Here is a 22325-nt window from a genome sequence, read left to right as displayed (position 1 = left end):
GAAGGTGATCGCTTGGCGGAAAGAGAAGTAATGCACGCTCAAGAAACATTCTCTGACATAAAGGTGAACTAAATCACTTTACTCAACTTCTGAGTGTTCTAACTGAGGCAAAGAGTTGCGAAATGACTTTATACATATGCATGCACGTTTGTGCGTATGTACAGGTGCATGTTCTTGACCATGTGCTTTGTTTACCACTCCTACTTGAGTTTTTTATTGCAGACTTTTTTTGACCCAAGTAGGCACGCAAGTACTGTAGTTTTTGGACAATGCGTCTGGATGACGAAACCGGTTTCAGTAATGAGAAAATCGTGCTCCTTCAACTCTGTTAACAGGAGAAATTCACTTCTGAGTTAAAGTTCGCATTAACCGTGAAAGAATTGCAAAGAATTCATTTTCAAGCTACCAGGCTGGAATTATTTTTTGATCAACCATTAATTGGCACTTTGCCTATTGCAAGGACAGCACTGAAGTTAATTTGTGAAAGAAACTAGACTATTTGTAGACGCAAACAAAGTATCACGTGGTAAGGTATATAAAGCATATAAGGGGGTTTCCATTAAGTGCGCACAAATTTTGAAATTTAATTAAAAGAAAAAAGAAGCAATGGTTTTTATTTTATTGGCTTTATTTTCATACCCATTCGAACACATTATGTAGAGATTTTAAAGGGTAACAATTATAAATACTAGGCTGTTCAATAAGTTTTGTGGTTCGATATGAAAAACACAATATTTTACACGTGCGAACTGGACAGCTGCTGTACATAAACAGACAAACCGTGGAGCGCGTAAAGGTCAAAATAAAGATTTTCATTAGTCAACATCTTTTTTTTAGTAAAAAAGTTATTCCAAAACAAACTTCAAAAAGGCGGCGGGTAATGGCAACCCTCGAGGCAAAAAAAAAACAAACCCTCGGTATGTAAACGCTGAACAACTTTGTCATTTACCAATCGATCGACTTCAACATACATGTTTTCGATACGTTAATTCAGAACAATTTCAACCATGGATTGCTTTACACCGAAACAACGCGAAATCGATGCTATAAAACCCGAAATACAGGACTTGACAAAGCAGAAAATAGATCGCAGTTTGTGATTGCTAATAAAGGTGGCCACTTGATTGATGATTGATGAAGGTGGCCACTTGATTGTATTCAAAAAATAGTTTTAATAAATTGTAAATAACCAAACCAAATAAAAATACCTCACTTATACAAATCAGTTGTTTTTTTTTTTCAAAGTTATTCAATGTTTTCATACCGACATAAAAGATAGCGCATCCTGTACATAAATACGAGGTTGTTCAAAAAGTTTTGCAGTTCGATAAGAAAAACACAAATTTATGGTTTGAAATATACTTCATTATGCAGTATAATTGCCCTGAACATCAATACATTTGTTTCAACGAGGTTCCATCCGTGAAGTGAAAATCTGGAAGGGCTGCGAAATATGCTTCTACAGCCGTTATGACCTCATCATTTGATGAAAAACGCCTTACACGTATGAATGTGCTTATGTCTGGCAACGGTTGGAAGTCGCGAGTGACCAAATCTGGTAAATATGGTGGATGCTCCAATATTTCGAACTTTAATTCATGGATTTTAGTCATGGTTAAAATGCTCTTGTGACATGCTGCATTGTCCTGGTGAAACGGATTTTATTCTTTTGCAAACTGTGTATTTTTCACGAATTTTTTCTTCTGCTGATCTAAATGGTTACAATAATATTCAGAATTTATTGTTTTATCAGTTTGCAAGTAATCCATAAATACAATTCCTTTCGCATCCCAAAAAACTGATGCACCTGAAACACCTTCTTGGTCGATTTCTGGACACGAACTCGGAGAACTAGGTTCATGGTGATAGACCCCAGTCACGTCTACTATCCTTTCGCTCATCTCGTCTACTTTATCCTTTCGAAAACGCTTTAAATGTTGCTGAGAAAGTCACATTTGAATGTGTTTTTGTTCCATTGTTAGCGAATGCGACACCCATTGTGTACACATCTTTCTGAAACCCTAGTGGGTTTAATGAGACGTCTAGGTCTTCTATAACTTCTACTAAATCTCTTTCAGTCACTCGATGATTTTCCAATACAATATCCTGTAATTTTTCTACCATTTCTTGTGTTGTTGCTGTTTTTGGACGTCCTTGACGTGAATCGTCTTCAAGGCTTGTACGACCACATTTAAATTCAGCAACCCATCTTTCTATCGTACTAAATGATGACAAAAAGTCCTATACACTTTCAACAATCGACAATGCATTCTTAATGCATCTTTAACATTCCATGATTGAATATCAAGTCTAAATTGGTTAGTTAGGTGTGGCAGCCGCATCGCTCATAGAAACAGCGATGCCACTTAGCCCACGAAATGGGTCCGTTGTGGGTCGCAGGCACTGGGCTACATTTCCCCTTCCATATTAAACCATCCTGAAGTGTAAAATGTTGTTGATACCTAAAGTCTATAGATTATCTATATTCATTAAGAGGAAGGATCTTAAATATCGGTTCTTGCTTCTGGGTAGAGCCGGGCATGTGAAAAAAGATGTTGAATTGTTTCTAACTCCTCCTCATTCCTGCAGCTACGACAGCAATCATGCATGTAAACGCCTAATCTTCTTGCATGAGATGATGCAGAAAATGTCCTGTGAGGGCCCCAACTAAGGTCCTAATTTGAAGTCTACACAATTTTATAATATTTTTGAACAGACGTAGATTTAACCTTGGCCATGTTTGCCCAGCAGTTTCATAGGTATTGGCACTAATCCATCTTTGATTTACGGAACTGATTATTGATTATATCCTTAATAAGAAGCTTACAAGTTGCGAGAGGTACCCCCATAAAATTACTTATGTTTGGCATATAGGTACCTTCTCTTGAAAGTTGGTCAGCCCTAAAGTTCTTTGGTAGATATCTGTGGCCTGGAACCCAGCATAAGATAATAAAATACGAGGGGTGCCTTTTATATGTCGGGATTAGAGAACAAAAACAAATTTTACTCATCGAAAATCACTTTATTGTTTTTCAAAATATTCTCCATGAAGATCTATACACTTTTGCATGCGTTTGAACCAATTGTCGAAGCACATTTGCCACTCTGAATGAGGTACCTCCAAAACATGCATTCTGAATGCCGCAACCGCTTTTTCAGGTGTCGAAAAACGTTGACCTCTCAGCTTGTTTTTTACGTACGGGAATAAAAAGAAGTCATTCGGTGCCAAGTCAGGACTATACGGCGGATGACCCATTAATTCGATGTTTTGGGTGCTCAAAAATGCAGTTGTTTGAGCCGATGTGTGAGAGCTCGCGTTGTCCTGGCGAAGAGTGATCCGTCTTTAGCGATTGGTTTTCCTAATTTCTTGGAAGACAACTGGCAAACAAATGGTTGTGTACCACTCAGAATTTACTGTTTTGCGTTGTTCTAGTGGTACGGTTGTGACATGTCCAGTTTTTCCGAAAAAACAGGCGACCATTTGCTTTGAAGTGCTTCGTGCGCGAACAACTTTTGTTGGATTTGGCTCATCTTGAAACACCCATACAGTCGACTGCTGTTTACTTTCGGGCTCATACGCGAAAATCCATGATTCATCACCTGTCAAGATGTCATAGACGTGTTTCGAAGCCCCGCGATCGTATTTTTTGAGCATTTCCTTCGACCAATCGACACGAGCCTTCTTTTGAGCGATTGACAAATTGTGTGGGATCCAACGCAAACAAATTCTTTTGACAGTCAAATGTTTATGCAATATTGAATGTATGCCGGTCCCACTAATGCCTAAGATTGTCTCAATCTCACGATAGGTCACATGACGATCTTGCAATATCAGTTCTCGCACAGCATCAGTGGTTTTCGGAACAACAACTGATTTTGGACGACCTTCACGAAATTCGTCTTGGAGTGAGCTACGACCACGATTGAATTAACCATACCATCGATAAACACTGGTCCTTGATGGAGCTTCATCGCCAAAAAATGAATTAAGTTCGTCCATGCAATGTTGCTGAGTTAATCCACGTCGAAAGTTGTAAAAAATAATCGCACGAAAATGTTCACGATTTAATTCCATTTTTGGACCGAGATGAATCTTTTAAGTTACTGTAAACAACACAAATAGCGCTGGTATTTGAAAACGTTCTGAGTACGTAAAACCCAAAAAATGTCAAACTTTGCGATACAGCTGTCAGCTGCCAGATTGCAACACCAGGGTTGCCAAATCCCGACATATAAAAGGCACCTCTCGTATTGTTTGGCCATCTCATTAAGAGTTTGGCGACAATGCAAGAGACTCCTTGATGTTATTTAGAATGCATCCAGCGTCCGTAGGGCAGATTGGCTGTCTGGTAGAATGCAGATATCTATTGATGATATTCTGTTTATCTTTAGCTATTTTAAGGCTTCATGAGTAGAGTTTATTTCTGCTTGAAAAACACTACAGTGGTCCGGTAGTTTAAGGGATTCACTGATAGAAAACTCTTCGCAATATAACCTTGATCCTACACCAGTGCCCATTTTAGATCCGTCGTGTAGATTTTAACGGGTGTGTTGGGTGATGGATCTTCTTCAAGCCATTCTAGTCTAGAAAGGATTTTCATTAAGAAATTCCTTTCGAAGCAAATAATGGGAGGGTGATAATCACAATCACTGGATATATCCGTATATCAGTCTAAGATGGTTGAATGTCTATGTGTGACAGTCTTCCATTGTGAGCTCTCTCTCAGCTGTAAAGCGGCACAGACCGCTGAGTATTTGCAGAAAGATCTAGGGTTGGCAGATGTAATATAATATCTAAAGCCATGGATGGCGTGGTTTTCATGTCGGTACATATTGCTGATTGCGCTGATCTCTGCACCTTATTCAATAAATTAGAATAGGTTTTTTTCTGCATAGCATACCACCAGACCACATTTCCATATAAAAGAATGGATCTGACGACAGCAGTATAAAGCCAATGAGCAATCTTTGTTCTAATTCCCCAGGCCTTACCTAAAGCTCTCTTACAGGCGATATACATAATATATGATCTGTGTGCCGTTTGCCAACTTTGTCAGATATAATCTGTGTGTTTGAATATTATCGCCCGTGGTCGAAAATTCGATCAATAATAATTCGCACTGTAAGTAGTAAGTTTGATCCAATTTGAGAGAGCAAGAATCGATCTTCTACTTTATAAAAACTTTAAGCCCAAGCCAAAGCCTTTATAAAGACAAAAGCCAAAGTGATGTATGAGATGGGATAGGCAGAAAATTTTACTGATGCTAGTATAAATTTCAAAGACATCTTCTTTACACGTTCGATCCTGCCGATTAAAAATTTATGGTATGGCCTCCAAACATAGGCGGCGTATTCCACCCTGGAGCGAACGAATACAGTAAACAGCAATTTCAGGGTATACGGTCCGTACAATTTGAACTATTCAGTCGTACAAAACCTAAGACAGAATATTATTTTGATAAAATGAAATTATTCTGGCTATTAAATGCCACAACAGGGATTTTGGAAAGAGTGACATGACAACATTTTTTGATATTTAAAGCAAGTTGGGATTTTTGACACCACTTAACAAATTTGTCTCTATCTGCTTGAAACCTGCATGCGTCAGTTGTGTTAATTATAACTGAAAATATTTTTAAGTCGTCAGCATATAACAGAAAATTAGCAAATGAGAATCAATTGCGAATGTCGTTGATGAATAACACAAAGAGTAGCGGACCTAACACACTTGCTCTAAGGCACTCTTAAGCAGGCAAATAATGTTTCAGAGGATTTTCATAAATAGGATTTCAACCTTTGCAGGAAAACAGAGCGACACTCATGCAAAGATAATTTATGTAGTAAAATGTTGTGAGAGACTCTGTCGAAAGCTTTGGAAAAATCCGTGTAAATGCAGTCGTCTTGCTCTCCTGCTGAGAAGGCTCTAATGCAATATTCACTAAAAACGGCGAGATTAGACACTGTGGACCGTCCACTGACGAATCCATGCGCATTGCATGAAATTGGGCGTTTAGTGGCGAAGGACATCTTTTCTTTGACAATGGTTTCAAGACATACACCACAAATAGAAGGAGGAGTTCAGCCAAACACCCAAAAAGGCTGTAAGCACCAGTTATACTCGTATACGAGGTGTGTTCAAAAAGTATTGCGAATTGTGTGTTTTTTCAAAAATTATTTATTTATTTATTAATATCTGTTTTGTCCCCTTCAAAGTAATTCCCATGAGATATTATGCACTTGTGACAACGTTTTTTCCAAGCTTCGAAGCACTTGAAAAAATCATTTTTTTATCTTGTTCAGCTTCTCCTTTGATGCCGTCTTTATCTCGTCAATCGTAGCGTAGCTTCGTCCTTTCATAGACCTCTTCAGTTTCGGGAACAAGAAAAAGTCACAGGGGGCCGGATCTGGGGAATACGGTAGCTGTGGCATCATTAGTGTGTTGTTTTTGGCCAAAAAGTCGCGCTTAAGCAACGATGTGTGAGCAGGGCCGTTATCGTGATGCATGAGCCAATTTTTGTTCTTCCACAAATCCGGTCGTTTCTGGCGGATTGCTTCGCGCAAATTGCGCATAACTTACAGGTAATATTCCTTATTGCTCGTTTTACCCTGTGGCAAGAACTCAGGCTGCACAACGCCCCTGCAATCGAAGAAAACGGTAAGCAAAACTTTTGCATTCGACCGAACTTGGCTCGCGTTTTTTGGGCTTGGTTCGCGCGGCAGCTTCCATTGAGATGATTGAGCTTTGGTTTCCACGTCATAACCATAAACCCACGATTCGTCACCAGTCATGACCCTCTGGAGAAAATTTGGGTTGTCGCGAACAGAGTCCAACATCTCATTAGCAATGTTCATGCGATGCTGCTTTAGGTGGAAATTGAGCAGTGTTGGTACGAATTTTGCGGCGACCCGTCTCATGCCAAATCATTGAAAAAATCGAATGGCACGAGCCAATCGATGTATCTAGGTCCTCAGCAACTTCTCAATGGTGATTTGACGATTGGCCAATACCATTTTCTTCACTTCATCAATTGTTTCGTCTGTTGTTGAAGTGCTCGGGCGTCCGGCACACTTTTCGTCGTTCACATCTTCTCGGCCTTCAGAGAACATTTTGTACCACCGATAAACGTTGCTTTGGTCCAAAGTAGCTTCTCCGTATGACACAGTCAACATTCGGACTGCATCCGCGCACGTAATTTCGTTTTTCACACAAAATTTGATACAGGTTCTTTGATCCATCTTTTTGAATAGGTAAAAATCGAAGACGAGCCGAAACACGTGCAAGCAAAGCAGCTGTCAACAATTAACATTCAAAATGGCCGAACTCGTCGGCATGAGTGAGAGACATGAGTACCAACATATCGCCACAAAAAAATCGAAATTCGAATATAATTAATCTGCGAAAATTCAAAATTTGCGATACTTTTTGAACACACCTCGTATATATGTTATAAAGTATATATTACGCGTCCTTTTCCCATAACTACCACTTTTCTCCATAAATACGGCATTCATAATTTATGTAGCTGCATGAAATTTCTGTACCTTAGCCTAAGCGGTTCCAGAGAAAAGATATATGAAGGTTTATATGAGAAGTGCCCGCCCCCTTTTTCTATTCCTACCATTTTTCACCATAAGTACGGTTTATGAAATTTATGCTTTCGCGCCAAGTTTCAGTTCAGTTTTAGAGTTTTCTCATTTTGGTCTACATAAACATGTCATATGACATCTGTACGCCTCCTAACATATATATCGGGGTTAACATTTCTGCACTAAAGTAAGGGGCTTAGATATTTCAGCGTGGTGTATTTAAATAATCATGACGATGAGGTGATTATGGAAGAAATTTCTTAACATCGGATGCCAAAAAAAAGAAGAAAAAAATTTTAAAATAAACAAATTGTCAAAACTGCATACCTACCAGTTTGATACAAATTTTGATTAAACATTATACAATTTTAAGGTAAATTATTTTCAATTTACTAAATTTTTGTAAATTTTGTATAAAAAGCATACAAATAAAATTTAATAAAGAAAAAATATGGGGTGTTAATGGAGTAGTGAAGCGATTATAAAGCCTCTCCTATTCAACAGTCAACCTCTCCTACACGCTGGTACATCCTGTCGATAACAAACGAGGCACTGACGACCGAATGTGGGCGGCATAAACCTATAACCACTTGGCTGAACCCCAGCCCCACTGACGTATTGCTGACAACCCACTCAGCGGAAACTTATTGTCATGAAAGCTACACAAAAGCCTCGGATAAGCGCAGCGGTTAAGATGGCTGGGTCACATTACAAGAATGGACGGTACGAGGACGCAGAAGAAAATCGTAGAAGCCAGAGCGTTCAACACTAGAACAAGAGGAAGGCCGCGAACAAGATGGACCGACGAACTAGCGGACGATATCAAGAAACTTACGATAACGAATTGGAAAAAAAGTCGCGTGCGTTCGAGACGTTTGGAGGTCCCACGTGCAGCAGGCCAAAGCTTACAAAGAGCTGTAGAGCCAAAAGATGATGATGAAAGAAAAAATATAGTTAAATCTTATTAATTCGTTGCGATCCTATTATTTGTATCACGAGTGCTGCCTTTTAGCTGTTAGGTGAGGTGTTTGGCCGAGCTCCTTCTCCTATTTCATGCGTGCGTCTTGATGTTGTTCCGAACAACGACGGCCACCGGGACTAAGAACGTGACTATCAATCGGGCGTGCGTAGGTTAAAATCTTCGTGCATGAAACAGAAAAGTTTGTTTTTAATTTACAAACTTATAATGCCATATAAATTCAAGCTTACCGGCGAGCGCTCACGTATCGGTTCACATAAGAGAGTTGTGAGCATCAAAAATAAAATGCGAGGTCAAGTTTTTTTAACGCTTCAAGGAGCTGCTGACGTCTTTGGAAGTACAGATTGGCAAAGAACGAATTGGAAAGATTTTACATGAACAGATTAGTGTACGTTGAGTTCCGCTTGACAAGCAGCGATGTTTGGTGAGGTGTACTCTTACAGATCGAGTTGCGAGGCTTGCCTTAAGGGGTAACACCACTGTAGAAATTTCAAAAAATTGATTTTTTTTTATAAGCTTAAAAAATTCTTTGAACCTTTTAAAATACAGAACAAAAAGTTTTATACGTTACCGAAGTCTATTTCATAAATATTTTAAGCTTTTAACCAAGCGTTAGTGACTGCTACCTAACGACTTCTCCAAATTTCCAAACTTTAAACGCGTTTTTCTCAAAATACGTTTTGTGAAATTGGCACGCAGCATAACTCAAACAATTTTAAATATTTTTAATCAGGTATTTCACTACGTCTATATAATAACCTTCTTAAGAGAAGAGCGTAGGGGATTTTCGATAGATTAATTTAAACGATTGTTATAATTATTTAAGTGCCGTTTTTTTAGTCCAAATAGAGTTTTTTCTTTCAAATGCTTGCCAATTCCACAAAAATAAATATTTTTTAAATCCCCTACGTGTTTCTCTAGCTATTCTTATCTAGATTAAGAAGAAAAATGTTTCTTTGTTCCAGATTAAAATTTGCACCCTCTGTGCTGCGTGCCGCGGAGCTCCTTCAAGAGAAACCACATTACAAAAATGTCTCCAATGCCGCCATTTTGTAACATTTTTCGAGCAAACTTTGTAGTTTTGTATTTTAGTATATAAGTAATAACTTCCCAAATCAGAGTGATTGTTTCCCCTTTCCTTCTATACAAAAAAAATCTTTAAAAATCGTGTTTATTTTACGCGTGTACAGTGGTGTTACCTCTTAAAAGTTGTCAATTCACAAAAATTTACCACGAACCCTACAGTCTGAACTTTCTGGGTTCCCAGCAAGAATGATAGATTATAAGCTTTGGACGAAGCAAGATTGTGAGAGTACCTTTGGCTGTCACATCTGCAGTAGAATTGAGTCCGCTCATTTCTGTCGTATTCTTACGCTCCTGTGAGCATCGACTGTGTTGCTCTTTTTATATCACCAACACAATTTAAATTTGTCGATGCAAACCACTGTCCTGTTGCGCCAGCAAATCAGCTGATTCCTTCAAAATCACTGAGAGACGATTAACAGCCTGATGTTAGCCACATCTCCTAAATTCTCTCCAGTAATTTTCCCTTTCTGTTTTAATTTAAAAACAAAGTTGCACAGATAAAGATTTTCGGTTGCTTAAACTATTTTGAAGATGAATCTAAAGAATATTTGTTGAGAGGCTTAAAGAAATTATAGTTACAATCTGAAAAGTGTATTTAATTTAAGGAGATTACATTGAAAAATAAAAAAAAAAATATAAAACGAAAACTTTCATTCTTTTTTATTAAGTACTTAGACCACAATTATCAGCTGCCTCTCAAACAAATAGGAAAGTTTACGACCATTAGAGTTTTAGTCAAAAATATAACATGTACAAGTACTATACCAAGACTTTTTAATAAATATTTAATTCTGAAAAATATACTTTAAGGATTCAGAATCAGAAAATTGTATTACTTTTTTGCACGCCAATGGTATAATAAGATAAGATAAGATAAAAAGTTCTGTACTAAAGTTTAGCAATCTGTGCATTTTTTGACGAAAATATTATACAGGTATTTTCTACCATAGTTGTTTTTAAAAGTTTAGTAAAGTAGTTGTATTTTTGACTAGAATCAGGGAAGAGTTAACCAAAAATCGGGGAAATGTGGTTCTAAAATCAGTAGATATAGCCATATTTTGCCGGATAAAAGCTTTTGGGTGAGTTTTGTTGTTATTTTTAAAGTGATAATTGGAAGATCTCTAAGACCAAATTGTCACAATGCATAAAAAATGTGTCATAATAGTTGTCTTCCGGCTAAAAAGTCACTGGTTTGTCAATAAAAATTAAAAAAATCTCAGAAAATGGTAAAGCTTTCATCACCACTGGAGGCTTTATTAATGGAAATATGTTTTTTGTTGTATGAAATGAGTGAATGAATTTATAGAACGAATGCTAACTGGGCGAACGATAAGCGCAAATTTGGGTGACGCATCCATTAAAAAAATTCCGATCAGGGATACACCCCAATGTGGGGTAATATCTCCACTTCTGTGGATCCTAACTGTCAGTAATCTTCTACAAGAACTTGAAAAAGTGGGAGGTAAAATAATATCATATGCCGATGATACTGTAATAGCAATCTCGGGGAAACACCTTCCAACATTATGTGAAGGAGGACTAGAGGACTAGAAGTAAATCCGGAAAAAACGGATCTGATACTGTTTAGTAGGAAACACAAAAGTCCTACTCTTCAACAAATACTCCTAGGAGGGAAACCACTAAGAGTAACAGAAAGGGCAAAATGTCTAGGACTTGTACTAGATAGGAAGCTAAATTGGGGGCTCACAGTCGCAGACAGAGCATGCAAAGCTATGACCGCAATGTACTCCTGCGGAAGGCTTATTGGGAAGAAATGGGTATGATTCATTGGCTCTACACAGCAGTGGTTAGGCCAATTCTCTACTATGGTATTGTAATATGGTGGGATGCCCTTTAGAAGGGTGTGAACATCAAAAAACTTGACAAGGTTTAAAGACTAGCATCTGTTCTGATAACCGGCGCCATGACAACCACACCATCGAAAGCATTATATGCGGCATTTAACTTCCTTCCGGTAGATCTGCAGGCAATATATAACGCACGCAGTGCGGCAATAAGGCTGAACACTCTAAATAAGTGGTCAAACACGGATTATAGCCACGGTAAAGTCCTGGCTGGCACTTTGGGGCTTCCCGGACTGGTGTACTATGCACTCCCGCCTATACTTGCCATTACATTGTTTACGACCCTCCTACCCTCAAGGGAAGAGTGGGAACGGGACGATGTGAGACAGGGCGAGTCCATCCATGTATACACAGAGCAGGGTGAGCGGAGGTGTATATTCCGAACATCTGGGGATCTCCTTCAGTTTTCGGCTCCCCGACTACTGTAGTGTCTTTCAAACTGAACTGATGGCAATAATAAAAGCCGTGACACTGATACAGTGTGATGCGTTACCTGGAGATGATATCTACATTTTCACTGATAGCCAAGCGGCGATAAAATCTCTCACAAAACAGTCGACAACCTCCAAGGTAGCCATGAAATGCCACACATCTCTGAACGAGATGGCTGAGTCATTTCATCTAAAGGTAACATAGATTCCTGGCCATTGCGACATTGAGGGTAACTGTAGAGCCGATGCACTAGCGAGACTCGGCACTAAATTGACTGATGAGTACATAGATAATGACATAGGGATACCCTTGCAAATATGTAAGCTACTCATCCTTGAAGAAATTGTAAAGAAAGCAAATGAAAGATGGTGTAATGAAGCCACCTGCAAAATCGCCGTCAACTGTGGCCGACTCTAAATGCTAAACGCACAGAATCTCTGCTATGCCAAAATAAACACAGTCTTATCACATTGATCTCAGTCGTAAAGGGACACTGCCTAATAGGTAGACACGCCCAAAGGATGGGTGTGCAAAGACATGACTTCTGTAGAAGTTGTCTAGATGAGGACGAGGAAGAGACAATCTCGCACCTACTGTGCCACTGTCCTGCTCTATCCAGACGCAGGTTTACTATTCTGGGTGAACAATTTTTTAATGAGTTGGAAGATCTCAGTTCTACAGAAATCAGAGATATTTTAAATTTTTTGAAAAGCACACCATGGTTTTAGGAGAGATTGGGACAAGCTCCCCACGCGGCATCACAATGGGCTATGAGCCTGAGTGTGTACCACAGGACAACCACTTCAACCTAACCTAACCTTGTATGGAACTACATTCCAATTTGTCCCCATTGAAATAAAATGCCTGCATCGAAGATGGTTTGGCCGAAGATCGATTCCTTTCGCAGAAAGTCGAGCAAAACAAATCCAATGCAGTAGAGGCAAGATTTTTGTTTGATCAGCTTTGGCTTGGAGAGTTAACTTCGATTTGCATAGTCGATGGCATGATTAGCAAGAAAAAATTCTTTGTTCGATTTGATAGTGATAATTACAATACCACAAATATTGGAATAGAATAGCATCACGATCTCTATATTTTGTATTCAGCCAAGCCTAAAACGTCTTCGACTTATTTGAAACCAAACGAAATATTTCCATTTCTGGAATGGATAATGAAATGAAGTGTATTCAGCCAAACCTAAAACGCCTTCGACTTATTTGAAACCAAACGAGGGCTCTTCAATTTTCTGCTGAAAAATATTTCCATTTCTGGAATGGATAATGAAATGAAGTGCATAAATCTGTGGCTGAATGGCATCTATGTCATTGTATAATTTTGAAGAAGTAAGTGACTTCGTTTGAGAACCAGATTTAATACCGATAATAATGTTGGCCTTTAAATCCAATGGAGCATCTTTCTAGCCGACACATTTTAGGGTAAGTAACTATGATAGCGGCCGCCGTAGCCGAATGGGTTGGTGCGTGATTACCATTCGGAATTCACAGAGAGAACGTTGGTTCGAATCTCGGTGAAAGACCAAAATTAAGAAAAACATTTTTCTATTAGCGGTCGCCCCTCGGCAGGCAATGGCAAACCTCCGAGTGTATTTCTGCCAAGAAAAAGCTCCTCATAAAAATATCTGCCGTTCGGAGTCGGCTTAAAACTGCGGGTCCCTCCATTTGTGGAACAACATCAAAACACACACCACAAATAGGAGGAGGAGCTCGGCCAAACACCCAAAAAGGGTGTCCGCGCCAATTATATATATATATATATATACTATATATATAACTATCATAGCTGTTCATCATGCAAGAAGAGTAGGTGTCAAAAATGTTGATTTTTGCCTCTTGGGTATTCCATTTCTAAGCTTCAAAACTAATACAAAATTAAATAACTCAAAAATACAATTAATATAGTTTTGTAGGGCAGAAAGAGTTCTATCGAATGAATACTTATCCATTGCCAAACAGCAAACAAATCGTTGTAAAATAAAAGAAAATATAAAAACGCTATGAACCTACTATGCCCCAACTCTATACATGCGAGTAAGTAAAGTGTTAGACCTTAAATTGAATATATAGCCGGTATATTTAATTTGATTAATTATTTTCAACTTTGGCATTTAATTATGATTATCAGTACCCTCTGAAGGGCACATTTTAAGGCATTCTAATTAAGCGAACAATCAAAAAGTCAAAAAGTTTCCTAACATAATAATTATTGTAAGAATTAATAAGGCACTTCGTTGAAAAACATAAATTACCTTAACACATACAACTAATTATTTCCATAGAAAAGGGGGGAATACGAGTATAAAACTTTTCTTTGACGAAGTGTCACTGAACACCAGGCAACAGCAGCAGCAGCAGCAGCGGCACATGGCCACAATAGCGTACCCAGACCTGATACGATCCGACCCTACCCTTATATCCTTGCCCTTAGCCGTGCGCTGGGCGTTGTTTAGGCAGCCATTGTCTTGCTCATGCTTCGCGCGACTACGAGTAGTGAACGAGTGGCACAGCCGCAGAGAATGAACAACAAAAAATATAGCTTTAATTAATTGAAACTGTAACATTGGCCTCAGCTGGCACCTAACAAAAAATAAAACTTTGTTTAGCGCTGTAAAAATGCCATGCGGCAGCAACAGCAACAGTAGCAGCAGCGGTAGAAGTGGCAGCGGCATTGCAACACTTTCAATGGTGTGAAATGATTATTTACCAGTATTTGAGGACCGCGAGGCATCCGCTAGACGCATACTTATAAATATGTGTATAAATACATATATGTATTACATTTATAATACAAGCTTGCACAGTTAACCTACTTCAATGAGTATATTCGAAGAATGTTAAGTAGAAAAACATGCAATTCAAAATTTGAATTAAATAAATTTACCAGTATTCACAAATTTCATTGAGCGCACTAGAAATTTTACGTGAGAGAAAGAGAGAGAGAGGGAGAGAGCGCTAGAGCGAGAGAGCATCAGCGCGAGTGTAATATACCAAGCCTTCTGCGTGAGATTGTGAGAGTACAATGTTGAAGTAGTTCGTAGCACGCAAGCGCGAAAATAGTGAAAGCTACAAAGCTCTTGCCGGAGCGTAATTTAATACGAGTAAATTTTAGAGAATTCTAGTATGAGCGTCGTTTCAAACGACATTCTATTGTTATATGTATGTACGTAAGGGGCTCGTGCTTGAATTCATGATGTGCTTGAATGCAGCGAGTATTGTTGCTGAAGGTTCATGGCTGGTTGTTTAAGAATTGTTTTTTGGTTTTTGGTACAAAGAAAATAATGCTATTTTGTATGACAGTTTACTGAGTAAAAAACTGTTGAAAGATTAGTTAGGCAAAAGCATTGATAGTACGAATTTGTTTATTAGGTAGGTTAGCAAGGAAAACAATGCAGTTATTATTTTACTTCAAATTAACAAACACCAGCTGTGAGTAGTGTCCAGCTATTAAACATATTTCCTGCCTATCCCAACAAATTCCTCAAAGCAACAGTCGTTCCAAATTTTTATTGCCGGAAGCTTTAGCACACATTCGCTCGTCGTAGGCTTTTGTCTCTCATACTCCCTCTCTCACACTCCTCTCTTGCGATGCGCGCACTCAATACACCATTGTTTATGCGTTTGCCATATATCGTATGCGTTTGTTTGTTTACTCAAAACTCAAAGTCTTTGCAACCTGCCACAACAAGCATTTCTAATTAATTTCATTGCGTGTCGATTTTCGTTGATACCACTAGCCTCTCATAACGCGCTCTTCATTCTGCGCTCTTTGGCCGTCACAGTGTCGTCGTCGTTTGCAATCGGTTTGCCACTTTATAGGCTGAAGCTTTTTTTTATTTGTGTACTCAACATGTACTGTAGTATATTTTGTTTTTGTTGTCGCTAGTCGGCGCACAGTGAGCTTTCATGAGTTAACAGTCCATTGTGCTTTCACGCTTCTATGATTCGTTTGTTATTGAGTGCAGCTACATACGCATGCACACACAAACATACCCACGTGCACACACGCACGCACTCATACTGGTACATGCAGTTTGGAAAATGCCTGTGTAAATGGCTCTTATCCTGTCGTCGTCCTCGCTGGCGTCGGCCAGCGACGGCTCACAAGTGTTTAGTCGGTTTTGAAACGTGAAACGGCGCTGTTGTATTCGCGGAAAAACGGCGACGATAAAACGAAAACAATACCACGAAGAACGCATGTGAAAAAAAGACGTCGGAAAAGTAGTCGCAAAAAAACAAGAACAACAAAAAGAAAAGCCAAAAAAACGACCATAATGCGAATGTGAGAAAGCAGAAAAAACACGAAAATTACACGATACGAGCACTTCGAACCTTCGCCTGTGCTCAACAATAGTCGAACAGCTGTATTGCTTTCGAAACGTTTAACCTAATTAATTGTAGTTAGATAATATCTCTCATTAATGTGCAATTTACGCGCGGATAGCCAAAAACATACACACACAAACACGCATACGCACAGATGGAGATATACGAGTACATATGTATGTTATCTGTTTAGAGAGATATAAATGAGTGTGCGAAAATGAATGAATAGTCGCATAGTGTTAGAGAATAGGCAGTCAAACGCCTCTAAATAGATTAATAAAATAAGAAAAGAAAAAAAACAAAAAACAAAAAAAGCAGAAACGCGACGCTGAATGTTCAAATAAACAACGGGATTAAGCGGAACGCCGCCGTGGCTGAGAAGTTGGGAGTTGATTTAGAGATTGAATGTTTGCTGGCGCTTGCCTTGTATCTGTAACCGAGACGCCAGTACATTACTATGTACATACATACATACATATGTGTGAATTACTATCGAAGCATTTAAATCTTAGCTGATTTGTTGTAAGTGTTTGCAGACGTTTTGTGCGTGTGAATAGTAACACCAACAGCGCGACAAGCAGACAGATAGACGACTGGCAGGCAATAGAAAGCTACTAGGACTAGTTTTATTGACAGTGAAGTATTTGTAGTGGGCGAAAGAGAATACAAAGAAGCGAACAAGTTACAAGAGGGTGGGCAAGACAAAAGGCGCGGCCAAGTTCGAAAGCGAGTTACTAGTAGACCGGAAACAGTATGCAACTCTCCAGGGAAGACGGAAAAAAGGAATGTAGAAGTTATGACAAAGTGCAGATGGGACAGACTAAAAGGCATTAAAAAACTTTGCTGGAAGTTTAAAGAAGTTCGAAGATTGATAAGATTGAAGATTGATTGTTACCCTGCCCTCTATGAAACAAAAAAAAAATGGTATAGTTTTTGCATCGTAATTATAGAATTTAATATATTTTAACAACTGGGCTAAAATATTTCGGAATAATATTAAGATTTGCTTGAGCTGAACCGATTTGAAAGTACCGCCAAAACTCGGATTACATTTTTTTTTACCAATAAATTTTTAAACCTCTGCGTGCAGGCCATGCAACTTAAACTCCTTCATCAGCTAAGGTGAATTTTTGGAAAAAATCTTTTTAAAATTTATTTTTTTTTTATTTAAATTTTGGAGGTTACTTCAAATCGAACCAGCTCACATAAATTTTAAAATTTTACCGAATTCTTAAAATATAATAAATTCTGTAATTCGTATGGGAAAATAGTACCGTTGTGGTTCTATTTGTGTAGAGCATAATATATCCTAATGTACATACAAGATGGCGCAAATTTGTTCACCCTATTGGCAGATTTATAAATTGTGCAAATGGCGTAGTACTTGTACATAAATCATATTTGACACTTGTGGGCTAGACAGCTGCGTACCAACAGGCAAACAATTGAGCGCGTAAGAGTCAAAATAAAGATTTCCATCACACAAAACCATTACATTTAAATTAGTAAAATCTCGCTTATCAGTCTTAGAAATTTTTTAATTTTATAATTCCAGTGGAAAAATGGCAATTTTTTTTCGTGACCCAACCTAATGTACATACATATGTATGTGGAGGATGGGTGAGATTCTTAGAGATTACCTACAACTCCAGACTCTCGAAAGTTAGCAACAAAGCAATCGTTAGGACATAATCGGAGTCGCCACCTAAAAAATAAGTGAATGAAAAGGCAGGCAGACACACTGTTACTAAAAATGGTAGATGCTTTACAACAAAATTCGAAAAATTAGTAGTAATGCTAGGGAGATGGAAAACCTGAAAAATCCATGACTGTTTTAAAATGGCGTTACTGGAACGACATGGATTAATAACCGGCATCTATCCGATTTGATGTATATTCCAACAATTTTTGAGGAATTTTTAAGCTTTTAAATGACAATAATAATAAAAATAAATTTTTTCATGGAGGAGAAGTTTACAAATTGAGGAAGCCACAAATGAGCGAAGGTAGCTGGAAAAAAAGAAACTAGTTATAAAATTAGTACATGAAGAATGAGAAGATGCTAATAAAAATATATATCCACTGAGAAAGATAAATATTACGCTATATGCTTACTTTTTTATTCCCCAAATACAGATGTCTGAAGTTCTCAACCGGCTTATGAAATTATTATTGGAGGCACATGGCCATAGCTTATTATAAACTGGCTTCTAGTCGGTTACGTTCTCCTCACTCATTCACCTATATCCTATGTATGTTTAAACTCTCAACTAGTTTATGATATCATAAATTGCAGGCGCTCGCTACTTATTTATTTTGTCGATTACTCGAATCAATTGGATCTTATCTTAAGCTAGTTACCTGCAATAGATAAGATCCAGCATACCTCGAGTAATCTAGAGCCACTGAGATCACAGGTTTTGCTTAATAAATAGTGGTTATACACAACTCAGGCTAATACTTCATTAATATGCTCTAACATATACAATTCTTATCAGAGTTATGGAAGGAACAGTTCAATTGTATTTACTTCCAAACCATAAGGAATAATTTCTGAACTCTGCTTGGTGGTCTGATTGACTTACAATCTAATAACTCTATGCAAACTAAGTGATTACATTGGGGCTTTAATGAGTACCCCTCGAGGTACCATAGCTACTCACCAACTGTAAAACCCTACATAAACAAGAATCAAATACAAACGAAAATAATGTTATATCAAAAATAAATATACACTAACAAAAATGTCTCTCTACCACTCTCGTCAAGCAGGCTTCACTCTGTCTATGCTAAGCAAGGTTATTAATGTTTACATGAGATGTACAGTCGATGTGATTAAAGAATAAATGTATTAGCTAGACACTAATGCAGAAATGAAGTGGATAAAACAGTCAAATAAGGCAGTTGCTTAATAAAGGTAGTCAACCGAGAATAATTTGTGATTATTAGTCAATACAGTTAGTAAGTCAATGTGTCAGTGAGAGCAATGTTTCAGTAAGCGTTTGAAGTATCTCATCAAGGAGAAAATTAGTAATTAAAAATGTCAGTCAACCACGCAATCCCACTGAAGCGCTCAATGTACTAACTCATCTGCTACCATTAGATTTACACATTAAAACAATAGCTACTTGCAGCGCGGCGAGACTCAGAGACATAGGAAGCTGGACAACAAATATCTTACTGTTCCTCCCCTAGGAACCCTCGTTGCTCAAAGACAAATCGGACTACACAGTCCCGACCTAAACTTCAAGAAAGGCTTTACGGTACGTTTTCCACCGAGAACCGAATGAAGCAAAGGGAAGGTGATTGGAAGATACGATATCGAAATCTATACCCATGGTTCTAAGATGAACTGTGGTGTGGGAGCTGGCTTCCATTCGGAGTCGCTCAACCTATCTCATTCAATTCGTCTTCCTGACTACGCCAGCGTGTTCCAGGCAGAACTATTGGCGATCAGAGAGGCATGCAAATCACTAGAACTCTAAAAGGAAGTTGGTGCAAGAGTAGCTATCTTCTCAGACAGTCAAGCAGCTATAAAGGCCTTAGACTTCAACTCCATTTCATCTAAACTAGTCTTACAGTGTAGAGAGGAGCAGGAAATATTTAGTCATTGGCTTGGAATCACTTTGATATGGGTTCCCGGCCACATGAACATACGGGGTAATGAGATAGCGGATGAGCTAGCAAGAAAAGGATCGACACTAGAAATAGCAGATGCGGTGGCAGTTTCCACCCCACTCAACACATTAAAAGTTTCATGCTTTAGCCGAAAGAAGATAGAAGCAACTAACTACATGTATTACAACAAAAAACGCATGTCCGTCATACAAAATCTCTCGGCCAAACATCTCACGCATCACTGCAACCCTTACAGGCCATTGGAAAGTAGGGGATCATGCAGCAAGACTCAATCTACCCTTCAATCTTATCTGCAGGAGCTGTCAAGCGGAAGGAGCGAAGGAAAGTCTTTTCCACTACTTGTGAATGTCCAGGGCTAGCTAGGGTGCGACTCCGCTCCTTTGGTAAGCCTTTCCTGCAGCAAATTAATGAGATCTTAGACATCGAGATAAAGAATTTGCTGCTATACTTGGACCTCACTAAATGGATTTGATTTAGAACAACAAAAAAAAAAACATCATTATACGAGGACGCTGGTAGTACTCAACCACTTCAACAACAACAGCGCAATGAGATCTTTAGAGGATATTTAATTCAATTAGAAACCTGTTCAAGCAGTTTTTTGGCTGGCCGGCTAATGTGTGCGACTCGTAATCAATACAAGCGATAAGAAGGTATACGCAAAATGCGAGTATAGTTAGAGAGACTGAGTTTCGTCTAATGCGTGGCTGGTTATTTGAATAAGGGAGTTATTGGATTTGTAATAGTAATAGTAACGGAAGAATATATACTGTTAATTTGCTTAGCTTGAGGACTCAGCCGGCACACTCGTATGGTGCAACTTATTACTATCTAGAAGAAAATTTTGAGCTTTACAGTTCTACCAAGAGGCTAGAATTGTCGAGTTAAAATTATAAGCAATGTTCGCTTAACAAATTTAAGTTAGTCATCGACTTCACCAGGCAAATAAAATGATGGCAAGCGAAAGAGTTGGGTTTTTGTGGAATAGTTAGTCGTTGATGATTCCAATAGGGTAGCTAAATTTCGAAGAAGCTTTAGCTTTTGTGAAGTCTTCATAGCTACCTAGTTGACGGAAATGTAGTCAATCAGTCAAAGTAGGAGACGAAATGGCTTACTAGACAGTGGGTGGTAAATCAAGGAGGATGATGGATGATCGTGCGACGATGAAAGGAGCAGAGCAATATATTATTTCAACCATGATATGAATATTTTTCGTGAGGTGTGATATATTATATTTGGAATTTTAAAAGTAATAACAATTTAATACAAATCCCAAGTATAAGTATATGAGCCTCCTAAATGTATGCTTCAATATTGAAACGTGTTAGGCAGCAATTTCAGAAAAGGATAGAGATTAAGATAATACAATGATGAAGCTGAAGATGAATGAAGCGCAAGGCAAAGTTAAAAATTGAAATGACAAGATGAAGGTGCATATGCAGATAAGCAAAATAGTAAAGATGAAGTGGGGGACAAAGAAAAGGATAAATAAAAAATAAAAATGAAGATAAAGGGAAAGACAAAGATAAAGATAAAGATAAAGATAGAGATAAAGATAAAGAAAAAGATAAAGATAAAGATAAAGTTAAAGATAAAGATAAAGATAAAGATAAAGATAAAGATAAAGATAAAGATAAAGATAAAGATAAAGATAAAGATAAAGATAAAGATAAAGATAAAGATAAAGATAAAGATAAAGATAAAGATAAAGATAAAGATAAAGATAAAGATAAAGATAAAGATAAAGATAAAGATAAAGATAAAGATAAAGATAAAGATAAAGATAAAGATAAAGATAAAGATAAAGATAAAGATAAAGATAAAGATAAAGATAAAGATAAAGATAAAGATAAAGATAAAGATAAAGATAAAGATAAAGATAAAGATAATGATAAAGGTAAAGATAAAGATAAAAATAAATATAAAGATAAAGATAAATATAAAGATAAAGATAATGATAAAGATAAAGACAAAGATGAAGATAAAGATAAAGATAAAGATATAAATAAAAATAAAGATAAAGATAAAGATAAGGATAGAGATAGAGATAGAGATAGAGATAGAGATAGAGATAGAGATAAAGATAAAGATAAAGATAAAGATAATATAAACATAAAGATAAATATAGAGATACAGTTAGGATAGGGATAGAGATGTGGAAAGAGATGGGAGTAGATATAGGGATAGGGATAGAGTCATGGAAAGAGATGGGGATGGAAGTAGGGATAGAGATATGGAAGGAGACAGAGATATGGAAAGAGATGGGGATGAAGATAGGGATAGAGATATGGAAGGAGTCAGAGATGTAGAAAGAGATAGAGATACTGATGTGAGTAATCACATGCGAGTGTAAAATTAAAGGACACGGCAACTTCAAACTCCGTTTGTTTCCTCAAA

General features: G+C 37.8%; 1 protein-coding gene across 1 annotated transcript in view; it reads left to right on the top strand.

Annotated features, from left to right (window-relative positions):
* Positions 1 to 214: 214 nt before the first annotated feature.
* LOC129251831 (dipeptidase 1) overlaps positions 215 to 22325 on the top strand; it is a 142353-nt gene continuing 120242 nt past the window's right edge. Inside the window, exon 1 of the mRNA XM_054890862.1 lies at positions 215 to 526. The gene's annotated coding sequence lies outside the window, so the exon portion shown is untranslated. The remainder of the gene's footprint in view (positions 527 to 22325) is intronic.

This window comes from Anastrepha obliqua, chromosome 1 (assembly GCF_027943255.1).
Source record: "Anastrepha obliqua isolate idAnaObli1 chromosome 1, idAnaObli1_1.0, whole genome shotgun sequence".
NCBI classification, from domain to species: domain Eukaryota; kingdom Metazoa; phylum Arthropoda; class Insecta; order Diptera; family Tephritidae; genus Anastrepha; species Anastrepha obliqua.
This window is presented reverse-complemented; position numbering and strand designations above follow the sequence as displayed.